At 38.0% G+C, this 17,826-nt stretch overlaps 1 protein-coding gene across 3 annotated transcripts in view; it reads left to right on the top strand.

Moving 5' to 3' along the window:
- LOC122816354 (Grid2 interacting protein) overlaps nt 1–17,826 on the top strand; it is a 1,236,636-nt gene that overhangs the window by 909,550 nt on the left and 309,260 nt on the right. The window lies entirely within an intron of this gene.

Below are 17,826 nucleotides of genomic sequence, written 5' to 3'. Positions count from 1 at the left end.
TGTTGTTTTAATTGTCATTCAAGATATTTTATTATGGACATCACACTTTTTTTAAAAGCTGAGCATTTCCAAAGAATTGACAAACAATTCATTATGTTGTATTGACAATCCCACAAAAAAGACAAAATAAGTCATGTCTACTGCTAATAAATGTGTCAATAAAGACTTAAAAAATTCAGTAAACATTCGGAAGCTATGGATCTCAAAAATTATAAATTGCCATCTCTAGTTGGTTTATTATAAATTCAGCTATATGTATGACTTATCTCGCTTGTCTTGTAGTTATTTTCATATATATGTTGCATTGCAATCACTTTTTTTAATTTTTATTGCGTATATCAGTGCGGGTGGCTGTGGTGGTGCAGCAATTAGCATTGCTGCCTCACAGCAAGAGGTTCTCCAGTTCAAATCTCGGCTGGGGTGCCTTCTGTGCAGAGTCTGCATGTCCTCCCTGTGGTTGCGAGGGTTTCCTCCGGGTGCTCTGGTTTCCTCCCACATCCCCAAGACATGCAGTAGGTGGATTGGGCACTCCAAATTGGCCCTAGGTGTGAGTGTGTGTATGTGGGTGCCTTCTGTGGAAGACTGGGCACCGGGCTGGCAACTCAACACTGTAAAACTCCACTCCACTGCCAGTCATCAGCAGACAGATGATCCACTGTGGCAACCCCTAACCAGGAAAAGATGGAAGAAAAAGATTGCGTATATCAGTGCAGCTTTTACTAGTTACATTTGATGAACTTTAAATGTAATCCTGAGGTACAGTTTCTTCAAAGACATCTACTGGCATTCTGTGAGCTTCTTCTGCTTTAATCATTTTGTACAGAGTGTGATACACAGTTAAGAGCAGTAGTGGGTTGGACCACAGGAAGCTCCCTTTATTTTTATTCATTTGTTTTTGTTCTGTACTAACTCAAAGCCAATACAAGCCACAACTTTAGGAATTACAGTCAATTGGCACATATTTTTCACATTTCTTTTCTTTCATTTTACTGCATAAACCATATGCATCATTTTAAATCTTTGATTTCCACAGAAATAAATCAGAAGCTGCATTTTTAAATTAAACCATACCTTTACTGAAATTAACTTGTTGGATCAGTATGCAACTTTTTGTAACGTTTTCAGACATACACTAACTCTCAGATTTAAATGGAAAAGAAGAAATAGTTTGCAAAAGTTTAATAACCAATTACCTGTCTTCTGTCTCCTTTTCAGTCTCATTTATTCTTAATGAGGAGACCTTTCTTGTTTGTTCTCTGGTCTGATCACAGATTGTCTTCCATCAGGCCACCTGGCTTCTCTTGTGCTCCAGCGCCAGCCTGCTCTGAATCTTCTCTCTCTGTCTAAATCTGTGAAGTTTCCCTGTTGGCCAGATAATTTCTTGGGTATCAGGCTCCCACTTGTGTAACTCTGCTGAGAAGGCCCCTTGCCTGGGTATCAGCCTCCCAAGTTATAGGTCCTGTGGACCACATACCCACAGGTATCCCTCTGTAATCCTCCATGGCGACAGGCAGGTGAGTCTGCGGATTCCAGCTTCATTTCCATTTTTATAGGGAAACTAATCATTTTCCTAGAGTTTCTTTGGCTCTACCTACAGGGCATCACATTTTGTGACAGATCTTTCAACTCTTTTCTGGCTCCACTTATGGACTACTTTATTGAATGATGTGTTATATTTTTTTTAAACTCCATTATACCATATAACCCCTTCTAGCCCAGAGTTGGGGGCTTGGGGGGGGGGGTTGAGCTACACCATTATCTTTCCAACTCACACTATATCTGGCCCACTGTTTCAGTAGTGTAATATGAACATCATTAGGTTGCACTCTTCCAGAGGAACTAGACCTATTCCAGGTTATGAGTACCGTACCGACATGCAGATACAGTAACAGTTCTTTTGGTGGTACTTTGTCATTTGCTGTACTTTCTAGATTCTGAAATGTTGAAAATCAGATTTTCTTGCTTGCAGAGTTTCCTTATCTTACAACAGTGAATTTCAGAAGCTGACCATTTTTGCCAACCATTTTTGCAAGATCTGTTCACCTGTGATATGGGCCAATCTGCCTATGCACACTTGGTAACCATTTGAAATGTCAGGACCTGCTACAGTGAGTCCCAAAATATGGAGACTGAATGGCCAACAGATTGGACCAAGTCCAAGATGCCATTTCTTGGAATATTCCCTTTTCTTAAAGGTATGATGATCTCGGAGTTGGTGTATATAAGTTCATGGGGTGGGGGGTGTAGGGGGAGATTTTCAAAATTCATTTTTATCCTGTGTTTTCAGTCTTTTTTTTTTTACTTATCTGCGCTCAGCACTTCAGGCGTCAACATTTCAGTAGGGAGCCTGCACACTTTTTATTATAATCTTTGACAAAGGTCTCCTGTTCAACAGTGTAATCTTTGGTCATTGTTTGCTTTACAACAGTTTGCCAAGGATAACTCACTTTTTTTCTGTTTCGCAGACCCCATGAGGAAGACTTTTATGACAGCTGTTTATACTCTTGCTGCTATTATCTACGACTTCTTTCTCTACATACTTTAAGGCAACATTTTCACTTTTCTTGTGCACCTTTAGCACTTCATTTTGTTACAGGTTTTGTATAACTGCATTCTTTATTTCAGTGTACCTTTTCTCATTTGTTTCCCAGTATTGTATTAGCTGAACCAACCCTCCTATATAGTTCTTACTGGAATAACGTTTCAGCTCTTCTCTAACAGACTTGCACTTTGAAAGAGATTCGTTCTTTAGAATAATCATTATATTGTTACGCCCTGTCTTCTGTACTATGTCTTCTCTTGTAGCTTGACCTGGAATGTTTTTTAATATTTTGGACTTTGCAAAATAGTTCAGTACAGAATCTTTATTGTCTCTTTGTTTCTCACAGGCTACCACTTGGCTTTTATACTGATCCTCATGCAGCTCATTTACTATTGCTTTGGACTCCATTTCTACACAACGCATTTCTACACAACACATTTCTGCACAACGCATTTCTGCACAATGTATTTCTGCACAATGTATTTCTCCACAGCACATTTTTGCACAGTGCATGTCTATATAATGCATTTCTACACAACGCATTTCTGCACAATGCATTTCTGCACAATGTTTTTCTGCACAATGTATTTCTCCACAGCACATTTTTGCACAGTGCATGTCTATATAACGCATTTCTACACAACGCATTTCTACACAACGCATTTCTGCACAACGCATTTCTGCACAATGTATTTCTGCACAATGTATTTCTCCACAGCACATTTTTGCACAGTGCATGTCTATATAATGCATTTCTACACAGTGCATTTCTATATTATGCATTTCTAGACAACATATTTCTATATAGTGCATTTCTACACAATACATTTTATTTTTATTTATTTGCATTTGTTTACCAGGAGGTCTAGTGGGCCAGGGTCAGTCTGTTTTCGGAAGAGGCCCGGGGAGAAAAGCTCCAAAAACAAACAACATGATAAAGCTGTAGAATCATAATATAGAAATCAAGCAGCGATGTTACAGAACACATTACAAAATAGGGAATACAATAAAATAGATAAAATCTAACATCTATATAACTAATATTAAGTATGCAAGCCAAACAAGAATACAATTGATGGCATGGGATAGTAGCGAATTTGTGAACAAGGCAGTATTGCAGTTTTGCAGTAGAGAAGGAAAGATGGAAAACAGCAAATTAAAGATTCTGAGAGTAAGGTATAGCCTTAGAGCTATTGCTATATAGGCATCAAGAATGAATGGAAGATACGGTAGGTAACTGATATAGTAGATTATGTGTGGCTGGGTGGCACATGTTGGACTTAGTAAGTTGGGAGCACTGAATGTATACATGAGGAGTCTGAGCTGTAAGTGAGTTGGGGAGGAAAAGTAGGAAGGCTAGGAATATTGTTTGTTTTTCAGTGCTGGTACATGTACATAGCCAATGGGAGAACAGGTGTTGTTTTAGCAAAGTCTTAAAGCATTCAGAGTTGCTAGTAGACCTAATTGAAGGAGGGAAAGAATTCCAAAGTTTTGCTATACCATATGGGTTATGCATTTAACCGGCGGAAAGATTAGGTTTTGCTACATTAAAGAGCATCTAACTGACTGATTACAGAGGTCTATTTGGGTGATACACGATGAACAGAGAGGAGAGGGCAGGACAACTAGAAGGCTTATAGATTACTTATGAGCTGTGGTTAGTTGAAGGTATGTTAGATGTTGGGGATGTTCTAGCGAGTTTAGATGTTGGAGTGATATGCAGTGATGGGAGAAGTGTTTGGTGCTGGTTACAAATTTTTTGATCTTATTGTAGCATGAGTCCTGTTTGGATTTAAGATGGGATTGTATATTAGTAAGGAGAGGTGCACCACAGAGCAAGGATGGAAGTAGAAAGGAAGAGGCAAGGGATAATCTTGCTGCATAAATGAGAAAGTGTTTGTGCCTGTACAGGATGCCTAGTTTCTGATGGGTTTTTGATGTTTGTGTTAATATGCTGGTCGAAAGTTAGGTGTTCATCTATGATGACCCCTAAAAGTTTGGTATATGGGACTACTTTGAGGCAAGTGTTGTTAAGTGAGTTGATGGTAAATTCATTCATTTTTTGTTAGGGGTGTTGTTTTTTTTGGGGGGGTGACCAACATAAGTTTGGTTTTATTAGCATTTAGGGCTAAATAGTTATTATACATCCAGGTTTCAGTGGAGGTGAAGGCATTTTGGGTGAGTGTAAGTGGTTCTGAAGTACACTTGACCATGCAGATGATGGTGGATTCATTTGCATATTGGATGATATTAGCATGGTGTATGCTTGTAGAGAAATCATTAATGAAACTGCTGAAGAGCAGTGGACCTAGCATGGACCCTTGTGGGACTCAAGTATTGATCTTGAGTAAAGGAGAGGGATTGGTGCCATCTGGTTGGTTGCTTGTTGTCTATCTGTAAAGTAGTTGGAAAACCAGGCTAGGGTGGGGGGAGATATACCTAAATTGGAGAGTTTGGTCAGAAGAAGCAGATGGGAGACAGTATCGAATGTATTGGAAAGGTCAAGAAATAGTGGGGAGACAAGGTATCCTTCTCGAGCATGACTGACCATGTTCAAGAAAGATATAAGAGCAGTGGTGGTGCTATGACTAGGCCTAAACCCATGTTGGGTTGGGGAGAGGCGGTTGTGGTGTAGTAGGTAGTTAAGTAGTTGGTTATGGATACATTTTTCCAGAATTTTGGAGATGGGAGAGAGGATGGCAATTGGACGGAAGTTAGATGTATCATTACTATTTCCACCTTTGTGGAGAGGGAGGATAAATGCCCTTTTCCAGATGGTGAGAATGAAGGACTCTTGAATGGATCTGTTTAGTAGTATACTAATGGGATAGGCTGCTGATTTTTGGAAGAATTCTGGTGGTAAGTTATCTGAGCATTTGATTCTGGTTTAAGTTTAAGCAGGAGTTTCTTTATAGTGGAGGAAGGTAGGGGGGTGAGAGAGAAGTTTGGTCTTGTTGTAGCAGATCGGCTTGAGGGCTGTGGGTTGATTAGTGGGAAGTTGGCAGTAAGATTGACTATACTGTTTTTAAAGAATGAGTTAAAAAGTGAGGCAGTTTCATCTGTGGCCATGTCTGGATCAAGGGAGGAATTATCGCTTTTGCCTAGGTATAACAAGAGAGTTTATGACCTCCAGATCTTTTTAGAATTTTGTAGTCATTTTTGCAGAGTCATTTAGTAGTCTTGTTTGTTTTTGATGACATGTCGCTTTACTTGATTATGCAGTTTTTTTTGTATTGAGTGAAGTCTGCAGGGATTTTACTTGTACGCCATAATTTCTAGGCCTTACCCCTCATTCTCATTAGTTGTGTTGTGGATTAGGTAAGCCAACTGGCCTGGCTGGCTTTCACTCTCCTATGTCAGAGAGGAGCGAGATTGTTTAGTACATGGAGGAATGCTGAGTTAAAGAATTCAACAGCATCATTTAGTGGTAGGACTTGAAGTGGATGCCAAATGATATTTTGTAGGGTATCATTAAAGGTAGTTGGGCAGAAGTGAGCTAGGTGTACATCAGGCACTGGAGTTGGTTTGGGAATTATGTATGCTGGTAGGTGATCACTACTGCTGTTAGGTAGAGTACCGGTGGAGGAGATTATACTAGGGTCAGAGACAAGGACCCAGTCTAATATTGAGCCGTTGTTTTTCTTGGGTCTGGTTATGGTAGTAATGAGTTTGGTGTACTTAAATAGGCTTTTACTGTTTGTTGGGTGATGATGTATGTCTAATCAGTTAATAGTCACATCACCAAGTATGAGTGTTTCATTTTCTATATTTTTGGATGACCAGGCTAGTATTTCTTCATGTACTGGGATATTGTTACCCGGTGTGTGTGTGTGTGTGTGTGTGTGTGTGTGTGTGTGTGTATGTGACTATAATGCAGATGCTTTATTTTGCTGCTATTCATTTTCAAGTAGGATATTATTTATTTATTTATTTTTACATTTGTTAACCGGGTTAGTCTGTCTGGATTCTTAGAGGCCCTTTTTCAGCAGAGACCTGCGGAGAAAAGCCCCCAAAAAAAAAAGTTTAAGTAAACAAATAGTAAGAAAAGATAAACACAGTTCACATTTTAAGTATACATACTTCTGAAGTAATTACATAACACGCAATAAAGGAATATATAGAATAGATATAAATACAATACAATACATATATGGAAATTTTCACGTAGTATGGCAAGAAACTAAGCAGAAATATGTTAAGACTAAGAGGTCAATACATTGCTGAACCAAGGCACTAGGTATGAAGTAAGTAAATATACAGATAAAGTTGTGTGAACTTTGGAAGTTAATAAATAAATTAAAGAACAGTAATAAGGGATTATGGGAATTGAGTGTAACATGAGCTAACTAGTATGGAATATGATAGAAAAAATGTGTAGGCAGTAGTAAGAGAGGGAGCTAGAAGTGATACAGTTAAGTTAGGTTATCCCTGAATGTTTCTTGGGTGTTAGTTTAGAGCATGAACATATCCAATTTGATAGGAAAAATGATTTAAGCTGTTTCTTGAAGGCATTTTTGTCTTTAAGTAGTCTAAGGGCTAAAGGGAGTGTGTTCCAATTTTTTGCACCTGAGTGACAATAGAGTATTTTCCCAAAGGTTTTGTTTGGCTTATGAACTTCAAGAAAGTATTGATTAGTACTTCTTAGTGGGCATTGAGGAGTATAAAGTGTCAGAGAATTTGCAGGGGATGGGCAGGATTTCGGATTGTTTAGTATATTGTGGGATATAAGGAGTTGGGATTGAGGCAGTAAGTTGGAAAATTCAGGTCAGTGTAAAGCCTTTAATGAGAGGCAGTGATGGGATTTGTAAGGGTGATTTGCAGCAACTCTGGCTACTTTGTTATATGTTATTATATATATATATATATATATATATATATATATATATATATATATATATATATAATTTATATTATATATTAGTATTTTGGCTGAAGAAAATGTGGGAGTGGTTTTGTTATATGGGACTATATTAAAAGTATTACGATATATGAGAGCAATTCTCCCACCTTTTTCTGGGCCTATCTGTTCTTAGGCAAGAGAAGCCTGATTAGAGGAATTCAGAGTTTTTAATATAAGGTTTTAACTGAGTCTCAGTTACTGCTTCAATATCAGACTTATAGTATTCAATCCAGGCATAGACATCCGGAATTTTGCTTCTGATGCTTTGGAGGTAGAAGTTAATGAGGTTAAGTGTTTTGCAACAGTTCTTATAATAAAGAGGGGAGTGAGTGGGTCCAGGATTGGGGTGAATATCATTGCGTAGTATTAGGTTGTGGTATGTGTGTATGAAATTAGTGGGTAGCAGTTTTTTTTCTATGTGTTGTATTCATGTATGGAAGTTAGTTTTCTTTTAGTTTTTACATGTAAGGTTAGAACTTTTAACTTTTTAAGAAGGGGGTACATGTTGCACATAGGGAGGGTGCTATGTCAGAGAAGTGAGTGAGTGTGGGCAGAAGAGTCACAGTTGTGTGAGTGGGCTTGTCATATTCAGGTATGGTTTCTGGAGAAGTAAGTAGTTGTAGAATGAGGAAGGATAGAGAGAGAATAAGTAGTACTAAGTTGGTGATGAATGGCATATTGTGATGGAAGGATATGTAGGGTAATGAACAGTAAGATTTATTTGTAAGAAATTCGAATGTGACAGTGTGTGGAGTATAGGGGGTAGGGTGTGAGATGGTCAGTTATACAATTAGTGAAATAGGGGATGTAGTGAAGAATGAATAAGTAGAAGGTTATGTTGGGTGAGCAGTAGAGGTAGGTGGAGCTCTGGGTAGGATAAGTGTAATTGATGTGGGGTGGGTGGGAATGGGGGTAGAGTAGGGGAGTGGAGTGAGCCCGAGCGAAGCAAGGACGAATGGGATGGGCAGAGCTAGGAGCAGCAGATTGCTATGCTTCAAAAAAAACTATCATTGGGACTTACACTTAAGTTTATCAGTGAGTTATACAGTGTTTAAAGTGGAGATACTAGGTGAGTAAGTACAAACATTGATAATGTATGGAGTGAGACCTTGGTTTAGAAAAGAGGAGACCGACAGGAAAGTCTTAGCCTTTAGCACACTTTCCTGATGTTAGTTAGGTGCCAAAGTGATACAGAGACTAAGGAGAGAAATGCATACTCAGTGGGGATGAAAGAAAGGTGGTGGTGTGGGTTAAGGAACTGAGAAATCCATGTGCATGCCACAGCCTAGTTTAATTTGAAAAAAGACAAAAAAATGCTTCTAACACCTGGTGAGGAAGTAGCAATTGGGACATATACATATAACTAATTAAGGTGCTTTATTTTTAATTCATCCTTTCCTTGGCTGGAGAGCAGCAGTCCTAGTATCAGTTTCAGGGCCAGTAGATTGAATTTCAGCCAGTTGTGTTTGGGGGGGGGTTGAGATCACTTTTCCATGTAGGTGACTACTGTAAAATAAGATAGAGATGTAATGAAAATAAGATAGTGAGCTTAGGGTGGTAAAAAATTATCTAGAAGAGAAAAAGCAATTAATGAAGGGGGTAGTAAATATTAGGGGCAAGCATAAAGAATGAAATAGAAGGTAGAGGATTGAGAGAGAGAAAAACAGTGAAGGTTATAGGCTGGAGGGTGAGAGAGAAAAAAGGTAGAAGGCCCAGAGAGAGGACTCCCAGGTTTGCAAGGAGCAGTAGAAATGGAAGAGAAAACTAGCGAGGCATGAGGAGCTGGAAAGAAAAGTAGCTTAGTTTATAGCACAGATTTGGAAAAAGGGTCCTTTAATTAGGCACTGGGAGGGGAGAAAACACACAAGTAACAGTAGAATGGTCAAGAGAAGCAAGCATTTACTCTAAAATTTGGGGTAGGCAAAAGAAAGAGGGCAGAACATAGTATGGTCAAGGGACGCTAGCGCATAGTCAAGCTGGAATAAACAGAAAGAAGAGTGAATGCAGTTGCCAGTAACCGAATACTACATGCAGAATTCGACAATATAAACAGATTATATCTGCCAGTTGTCCAGCATAACAGTAAACAAGCAAGGAGCAGTTAAAGCACATATTTGGAGAAAGGGGCCTTTAAGTAGACACTGGGAGGGGAGAAAGGACACAGGTAATAGCAGAATGGTCAAGAGAAGCAAGCATTTACTCTAAAAGTTGGAGTACGAAAAAGGAAGAGAATACAGCACATTGCAATTTCAAGGGAATCTAGCGTTTAGTAAAGCTGGAATAAGCTGAAGGGAGAGAGAATGCAATTGCTAGTACCAAAATACTACACACAGAAATTCTACAATATAAATAGATTGTACATTCCAATTGTAAAGCTTAGCAGTAAACAAGCATGAAGCAGTTGATAAAACAGACAAGATTTCAGCATCTTCAGCAGTTAATACACAGTGCTAGATTTCAACATAGATCAAATGAAATCAAGCATTCAGTTACAGATTAGTGACAGTACTATCCAACAAACAAGTCGAATGGGCAGCTTCTCTGAGGGTCTACACACTGGCAGAGTATAATACAAGTGCCTGGAAGTCCATTTCATTTGAGTAAAAGATAAACACGAGCAGGATAGTACAGGAAGGCACAAGGACTAAGAAGCCAGCTGTGTGCATCTGTTTGTTTCTAGTCTTATCAAAGTAAACACATTAGATGCATTTATAGCTACCATCTTGTAATTACAGGCCAACAGCAATATTACAGAGTTTGTATACAATAGGCAGGAAGCCAGTACTGAAACAGATAACACTAATGCAGTGATATTGCTGCTAGTAAACTTATTCCATTAGTTAAATAGTTAGTTAGGCTTTTTCGTCTTGGTAATTTAACTTTCTGTATTTTAACTTGATCTGCTGAGGTAGATCCATGGAGATGCATGCACTAAGGTCTACAGAGGCACCTCATGCTAACCTCCAAGGTGATATCACAAAAGGATATATTGAATTTATTTATTTAGGACATACTTTAATAAAAACTTTACTAAGCTTAGGACTGAAAAGAGGGAAAATGTACCATAGCATTTAATTCACCACGTCTCGATGCACACGCAAGCCTGGGTGAATCACTTAAAAAAAAACACTTACCCACTAGACAGTACTTACTTTGCACTTTATAACACAGCCTCTTCATATTTCAGTATTTTTCTATTTAGTTGAATTTGGTTTGTGACCATTTCCCAATAGTGTAAAGCATTCTCAAGCTGCAGTTAACAAAATTTACAATATGTTCAGGATAGTTTCACTATCATATACTGAAACACAACTGGGTAAATATTAAATCCTCAAGTCACGGCAACCCAGTATTACCATTCCTCAAAAATATACAAACAGGAGATACTTGCATATTTAAAGAATTCAACATTTCATGTTTATTTGAAGCAGCAGCCTGAAATATGAACTGTAATCTAGGATAGTATTCAGCTACCTTTTGTGAACAGTAAGGTAATGTCAGACAGGTTTAAATGCTGACACTAAGATTAATTGTTCAAAAATACACTAAAAATATTTATCTTTCTCCAAGGAGATGCATTTAGGGAGTGTTATGGGGAAAAGGTTGGGGGAAGAGCCCTCACGTGGCAGGTACAGAAGGGATCCCATGCAAAAATCAGGTTTCCTTATGGAACACTTGATTTTCCAGAGAGGATTTTTTCCTATAGCTTTACATGGCAGGTACACATGTAATACTTTGTTACAAAGGTGCTGACATGGGTCCTTTAAAAAGTATGCAGTTTGCATATTCTACCTGTTTTGCACAGTCTCAAGTTGTTCTATATACCAGATGCTAGTGAAACAGTTTGCTCTCAGTTTACCAAACAACCCTGCATCTCTTACAAAAATCTCTTTCTAGAGCAAAATGTTTATAAGAATGAATAATTAGGTATTTCATAGATAGTTTATGAAGGGCTATTTCACTAGACAATTGTTAAGATTATGGCTACCCTTTCACAGCTGTGTACAAGATGGGTGGAGCTAGAATGAGCGAGACTGGCTCTGACAATAGAATTTGTCATTTCTACCTCAGTCATTCTATTCATACTTTCTTTCTCAGAATTTGTCACAGAATACTTTATACTGTAAAGTACTTTATAGTGATATGAAATACAGGTAAATGGTTATTACTACATGTCATTTATACCTTCTTCCATTAATTGCAAAGCAATTATAACCTCTGTTTTTTCACTTTCCTCTCTTTTCCATTTAGTCTTAAAGTAACAATGAAGTATGTGTTATGTACATTCAGGTGTCTATTAGTATTGCTTGTGACAAAAGTCTGTCTGCTTCTCAATGACATATTGCTTTACGCAAATAAAATATATGGAATGCTGCCCCCCAATACCTTTTTTTTATTTCAGCTGTATAAATAATATATATGCAGGGGTTGGGGACAGCAGTCCCTTTCTCTGTTGACATGTCTGTTTTCTAAAGTAGCAGGTGGCTATCAATAGTGTTTGTAATGGTAGTCACAATGTCATAGCTTAGGAATAACACTTATACATTTAACAATTTTTTGTGCATTAAACAATTAGGCTTGTGTGTTTGCATGTGTCTGTGTGTTTTTTTCCTTTTTTGTGGGTTGTAGATTACTACTAATATTACTGAAGGTTGCTTTAAAATGAGTGTTGATTATGTGTGAGCAATCTACATTATGGGAGGTGAAATGGCAGAGCTTGCTACTGCACATCAAGGCTATGAAATGGTGTCATAATCATAACATTCACCTTCCAGTGATAGTTTTTTGTTACAGCAGCCTCACTATTCACACAAGACTGCTGTTCAGTGTTAGTATGATTTTTTACTTGTTCCACTGCTACACGACTATGGAGTTATCATATTTAAGTAAGGGGCTGGAGTGAACTTATCTATGTGGCAGGCTGTAGGAGCCTTCTCCCGCCATATAGATTTATTAATATGGTGGCTTGTGTGATGTCCTTACTCTGGGCCAGTGATCAAGGAGTCTCAGTCCTCACCACAGACACTGGTGAGGGACACTCACATGGAACAGACATTGATACGCATAGTATTTTCAGATGCAGCTCTCTTTGCCAAGTACAATTTCTCTCAAGAGCACACAGGGAACACATTCCATCCTGGGGCTGGGTTCCCTCTCTCTTACCAGGCCCCAAATAAGACTCCACACTAACCACAGCTATACAGTTGAGTCCTCGGCCAAGTGTTCAAAGCCAAGTCCTCCACCATCCTCTCTGTGAAACCAGTGCTCTGTGTTCCTGTTCCAAGTAGCTGGCACACACACACACTTTCTTTAAGATTTGATTTTCTCACACACACACACACACACACACACACACACACACACACACACACACACACACACGCACACACACACACACACATACACACCTGGGAAAGGCTGGCACAGATTTACCAGCTATGCCCCATCTACCCAGACTATAAGGTAGGTACTGTCACCAGAACACTCCAAAGCCAGGTACTCTAAGGCTCTTACTCCAATTATATTGAGTAAAATTAATACTGATACAAATGGTAATGTTTGACCAATGCAGCAAGGCTTTCAGGAGTGGCCCCGTGTCATCAAATAAATACAAGCCCTCTCAAAGGTTAACATATTTTCTAAAAGGCCAGTTACAATGAAAAGTTTAAACATATTTAATAATAAATAATAAAAGAGCATGAAAATACTAAATATCTATTTACAATAAATACCAGAGTTTCAATCACAGGAAATAATCACAGATGGATAGAGTCACACAGATACAGAAAAACAGTACTTAACTAATCTCACTGTAATTTCCTGACTGATCTAATGAATTACTATTCCCTGGTTACTTACTGAAGCAAGGCATGAAGAAGTGGATGAGTAATCCTTCTTTGTCAAGTTTCAAAAACAGACTGTCATGATACTTCTGTCTCGAGTATTTACATAATTTCAGTGCTGGATTACAGAATAACATCACATACATCTGGCCACTTGACTTCTGGCTCCCACACTACCCCATTTACTAGAAACTGAGCCAGAATCTTGCACATATTTGTTACCATACACACACAGAACTTTGCTAAGATGTGTTATAGCATCTGGAAGTTATAAAACAATTTCTAAAATGTCCAGCCTTCCAGGGTAGCAGTTAGTTCACCCCTAAGGATAGTACAGCTGGTTTCAACAGATATTTTGTTTCTGGTTGCAATCAGAACTGTAAGATACAATCTTTATGGCTTAAACCAGGTAATTTAATTTCAGACCATTTTTCAAAGTTAGCTGGACTTAAATTATCTTTTTCGCTTCAAGTATCCTCTGTTATAATATATTTATTTAAACAGTTACAATATAGTATGGCATATTGGTCTATTCCTTTTCTGCCCAGCAGGACCCACTGTTGGTACATTTTTAACACAAGCAACTTTACAAATACATTTTCAACACAAGCACCTGTACAAATCAGTTTGATATAGAAATGACATATAATTCTTTACAAAATTCCAGCTAGCTATGCTGGCATGTGTTACACATCCACTGCCTTACTTCTCCTGGCATAGCTGGCAATACCTCACATCATCACAGGCTGCAGGAGCCTTGTCCCCCCTACAATAATGTTTTTTAGTCATTTTTTATTTCCACAATTAACATTTTGTTTGAAATAAAACAAAACAATTAATACAATATTACTTGAAGAAATGCCAACCATTTCACTTAATAAAAAGAAATCACAGCTGCCACACTAAAACTATCAATACAATGGGAATGCTGCTACAGAGTCTAATGGAATCATGGACTGCATCATGCAAAGAACAGAATACAGGTACTGTTAGGTATTACTCCCACTGTACAGAGCAACAGTGATGTTCCACTGGATTACAGTGTCAATTTGTGCAGATCAAACTAGAACAAGAAACTGCATTAACAAGGATGAGAAAGAGTGATGCTTGGAGGAAAACAGTGATGATTAATGACAGAGAGAAGAAAATGAGACACCAGCTACAGACTGAAGGAACCTAAATTCATCTGGACTCTAGAAAGAATGTTTTCATAAAGACATTGGTGAATGTATGTAATGAATTGTGAGAAAGCATGCTGAGCATCAACACTCCAGTGCACAGGATTAAGTGAAGAGGGCCAGCAGCACAGGCCTAGCTGTAACCCTTCGGTAATCAACACTCCAGCGCACAGGATTAAGTGAGGAGGGCCAGCAGCACAGGCCTAGCTGTAACTCTTTGGTAATCAACACTCCAGCGCACAGGATTAAGTGCGGAGGGCCAGCAGCACAGGCCTAGCTGTAACCCTTCAGTGATCAACACTCCAGCGTGCAGGATTAAGTGAGGATGGCCAGCAGCACAGGCCTAGCTATAACCCTTCAGTAAACCAGACAGCAATCTGCATCCTTCTGCTTACAAATGCAAGTGTGTGACATCAAACTACATGGTATGTCACACAGGGGCATTTTTTTATTGAGCTGTTAACCAGGTAAGCCCTGAAGGCTCAAATATCACTTTTCTGAGATAAGCTGTTAAGTACTGTAAGGCTAAAATACTTGGTCAGTGGCATACAGCTTGAAAGTAGAGACTGGGGATACCAATCCCATCACTAGAAGATGAAGCATATCAGCAGTTTACAGCATCAATACTTTTGAGATAAATGGTAAAATATTAGCAACACCTCTGAGATAAATGGCCAGATAAGTGGTAGCGGAACTTGCTTTCATGTCTTTAGATAGAATCCACTAAACTGAAACCTCTGACATTGATAAGTAATATAAAAAAAATCTGGAGGAAGGACAAAAGAATTTTTCAGGGAAGTGAGACACCCTGCACCTGACATGAGAGGGCTTTTCAGTACACCCCCCCCTTACTAAAATATACTAATTCCATGGTTGCACAACAACAGAATAAAGGCAAAAAATACAAAATATACCACCTGTGCATATTCTGTATTTGCAGCATAAATAAATAAGTAAATAAATACAAAATACATTTACACACACTTCTGAGGAAAATATTTCTTAAGTTCACCACACACACACAAAATAAATGAAATATAACATTCTTAAACATACTGAAAAATAAAACAAAACTTTGAAATAAAATTCAAACATCATCTTCATATATTTAAATGTAACTGCAATAGAACTCTAATCCATTACGACCAATTTCAAGATCAGTCCAGACCAAAAACCTCCCAAAAAATAAACATTCAAAACAGAAATAAAACAAAAGACAGCATGCAAAAATGGCTACATAAACAGAATAACTCAGTCTACTGAATACAGAGTGATAATGGCTATACAGTATGGACTTACATAGTCAATTTCAGCTATAAACATATTAAACAAAATAAGTACTCTACTATAAGTGATGCTAGATTATCATTTTAGACACAAAATATTATACAACACAAAAATCCTGATGGTGTTTTTAATGGAAAAGAGGCCAGTATGTTGCTTGCACTGTAAAGGGAACAGAACATGAAATAAGAGGGAGCAGTCATTTAATAGGCAACAAAAAGTATTTATATGTTCACAGTGTATTATAAAGAATGAAAGTTTGTATAGGCATGACAGGAAGAATTCTTGTTTGAAAGGAAACAGTAGTATAGCAATGGAAAACACCGGAACATACTGCAAACTAAATAAATGGAAGCAGTTCTGATGAGCTTAAAAACACACACAACAGAAGATAAGATGAGATAGGAAACACATGAAAATGTCAGTTGAACAAAGCAGTATTATGGGTTCTAAGAACACAATGAACAGTTGATTGTTTATATTTTACAGTAAATGCATTGTCAAAATAAGAATATGGCATTACAATTTTGTACAGTTATAAATCTGATGGCAAATGCTTACAGTAATTTAACAGTACATCAGCCTGGATATTTTTCATAATCAGGAACTGCTATAACTATGCTTTTCATCATTAGTGCGGACAACTCCTAGTAATATAATGAGAGTTGGGGTTTGGGGTGGAGAGAAGGCATAATTATAAGAGTGGTCTGAAAGAAAAACAACCAAAGTAACAAAAATAAAGGTAAATAATAATTAGGAAACAATGGAATTCAAAATTCAACAATATTGTTTCAACAGTATATAGTGACATGACAACAGATTTGGTTAAACATGCACTGAGAGGAACATGTAACTAAACGGTCTCCACTAGATATGTTCGTTAATGAGTCAGAAGCACTCTGCCTATTGCCAAGATGGCCTTGCCACAAAGTTAGTTGCCTGTACAGTAGGAGGGTCCACTTTCCTTTCCTTCTTCTGATTCTGTTTGTTGGTTCTTGTGTAAAGCAGTAGCACTGTAGACCACCCACAGATTATTTATTTAAATCAACATCAAGTTATGTGATCCTCACATAACTCATCTGCTTCTGATGTGGACACCTTTCTACAACATAAACCTCCAGCACACACACACACACACACACACACACACACACACACACACACACACACACACACACACACACACACACACACACACACACACTAGGCTCTGCACCATGTCTTACATAAAACACCTTTGTTCCCTTGTTAGCTGAAGATCATTCCTCTTTTGAGCCACAGCCCTTTTCAAACTCATAACCTTTTTGTGTCTTATCTTTACTTGCCTTTCATAGGTTCATAGGTACATGAGTTCATAGGCACATACTAGGCAATCATTCTGTAAACCATTATAAGCTTATCCAATAACCCATATTCAGAAGTTCCCTGCAGCATGAAGGAGGGCATCGTAAGCTAGACAAGGAAGAATTTGATGTTACCCAACCAATTATCTATGTTTACCTTGAAGGTGGCGTGGATACTTCTCTGTTTGAAATTCAGTAGTAGTTTGTACTGGGGGATATGTTGAGAAATGAATCTATCCTACCAGTGTGTCTTATCCAGCCAGCATAGCTTGTTTATCTGTTGATGTAGGTTTTAGACCCTTTAACATGGTAGTTGAGGAATGATTTGTTTTGTGAAGACTGAGGAAGCCAAAGAGGTTTGTATCTTTTGTGGCTCAAACGCCAAGATATACATCCCTTTGGAAGAGTCCATAAGAGATCGAATATAAATGAAGGCTGCCACTCTGTCCTAATAACTGAAATTTTTGAGGCTACTTATCTTTATCGGTCCTGAATATCTGATATCTCTCAAGCTGAGTAACACGTTTAGAGAAACACATACCAAAAGGGGCATTATATTCAACAATTTGGTTAATTAATACGATAAATGTGAAATATGTCATCTTTAAATCTAAAGGAAATACCTTTGGAAATTAGACAAACCAGATAGAAGTTTTTGCAAACTATTGCAGACACATGATGATCAAAAGATAATGAAATACCAACAAGAATGCCTAAATCCCTTATGCCGATATCT

The sequence above is a fragment of the Protopterus annectens genome, chromosome 12.part0 (genome assembly GCF_019279795.1).
Source record: "Protopterus annectens isolate FY-2018-M chromosome 12.part0, PAN1.0, whole genome shotgun sequence".
NCBI classification, from domain to species: Eukaryota; Metazoa; Chordata; order Ceratodontiformes; family Protopteridae; genus Protopterus; species Protopterus annectens.
The sequence above is the reverse complement of the archived record's forward strand: the minus strand, read 5'-3'. Positions and strand labels throughout refer to the sequence as shown.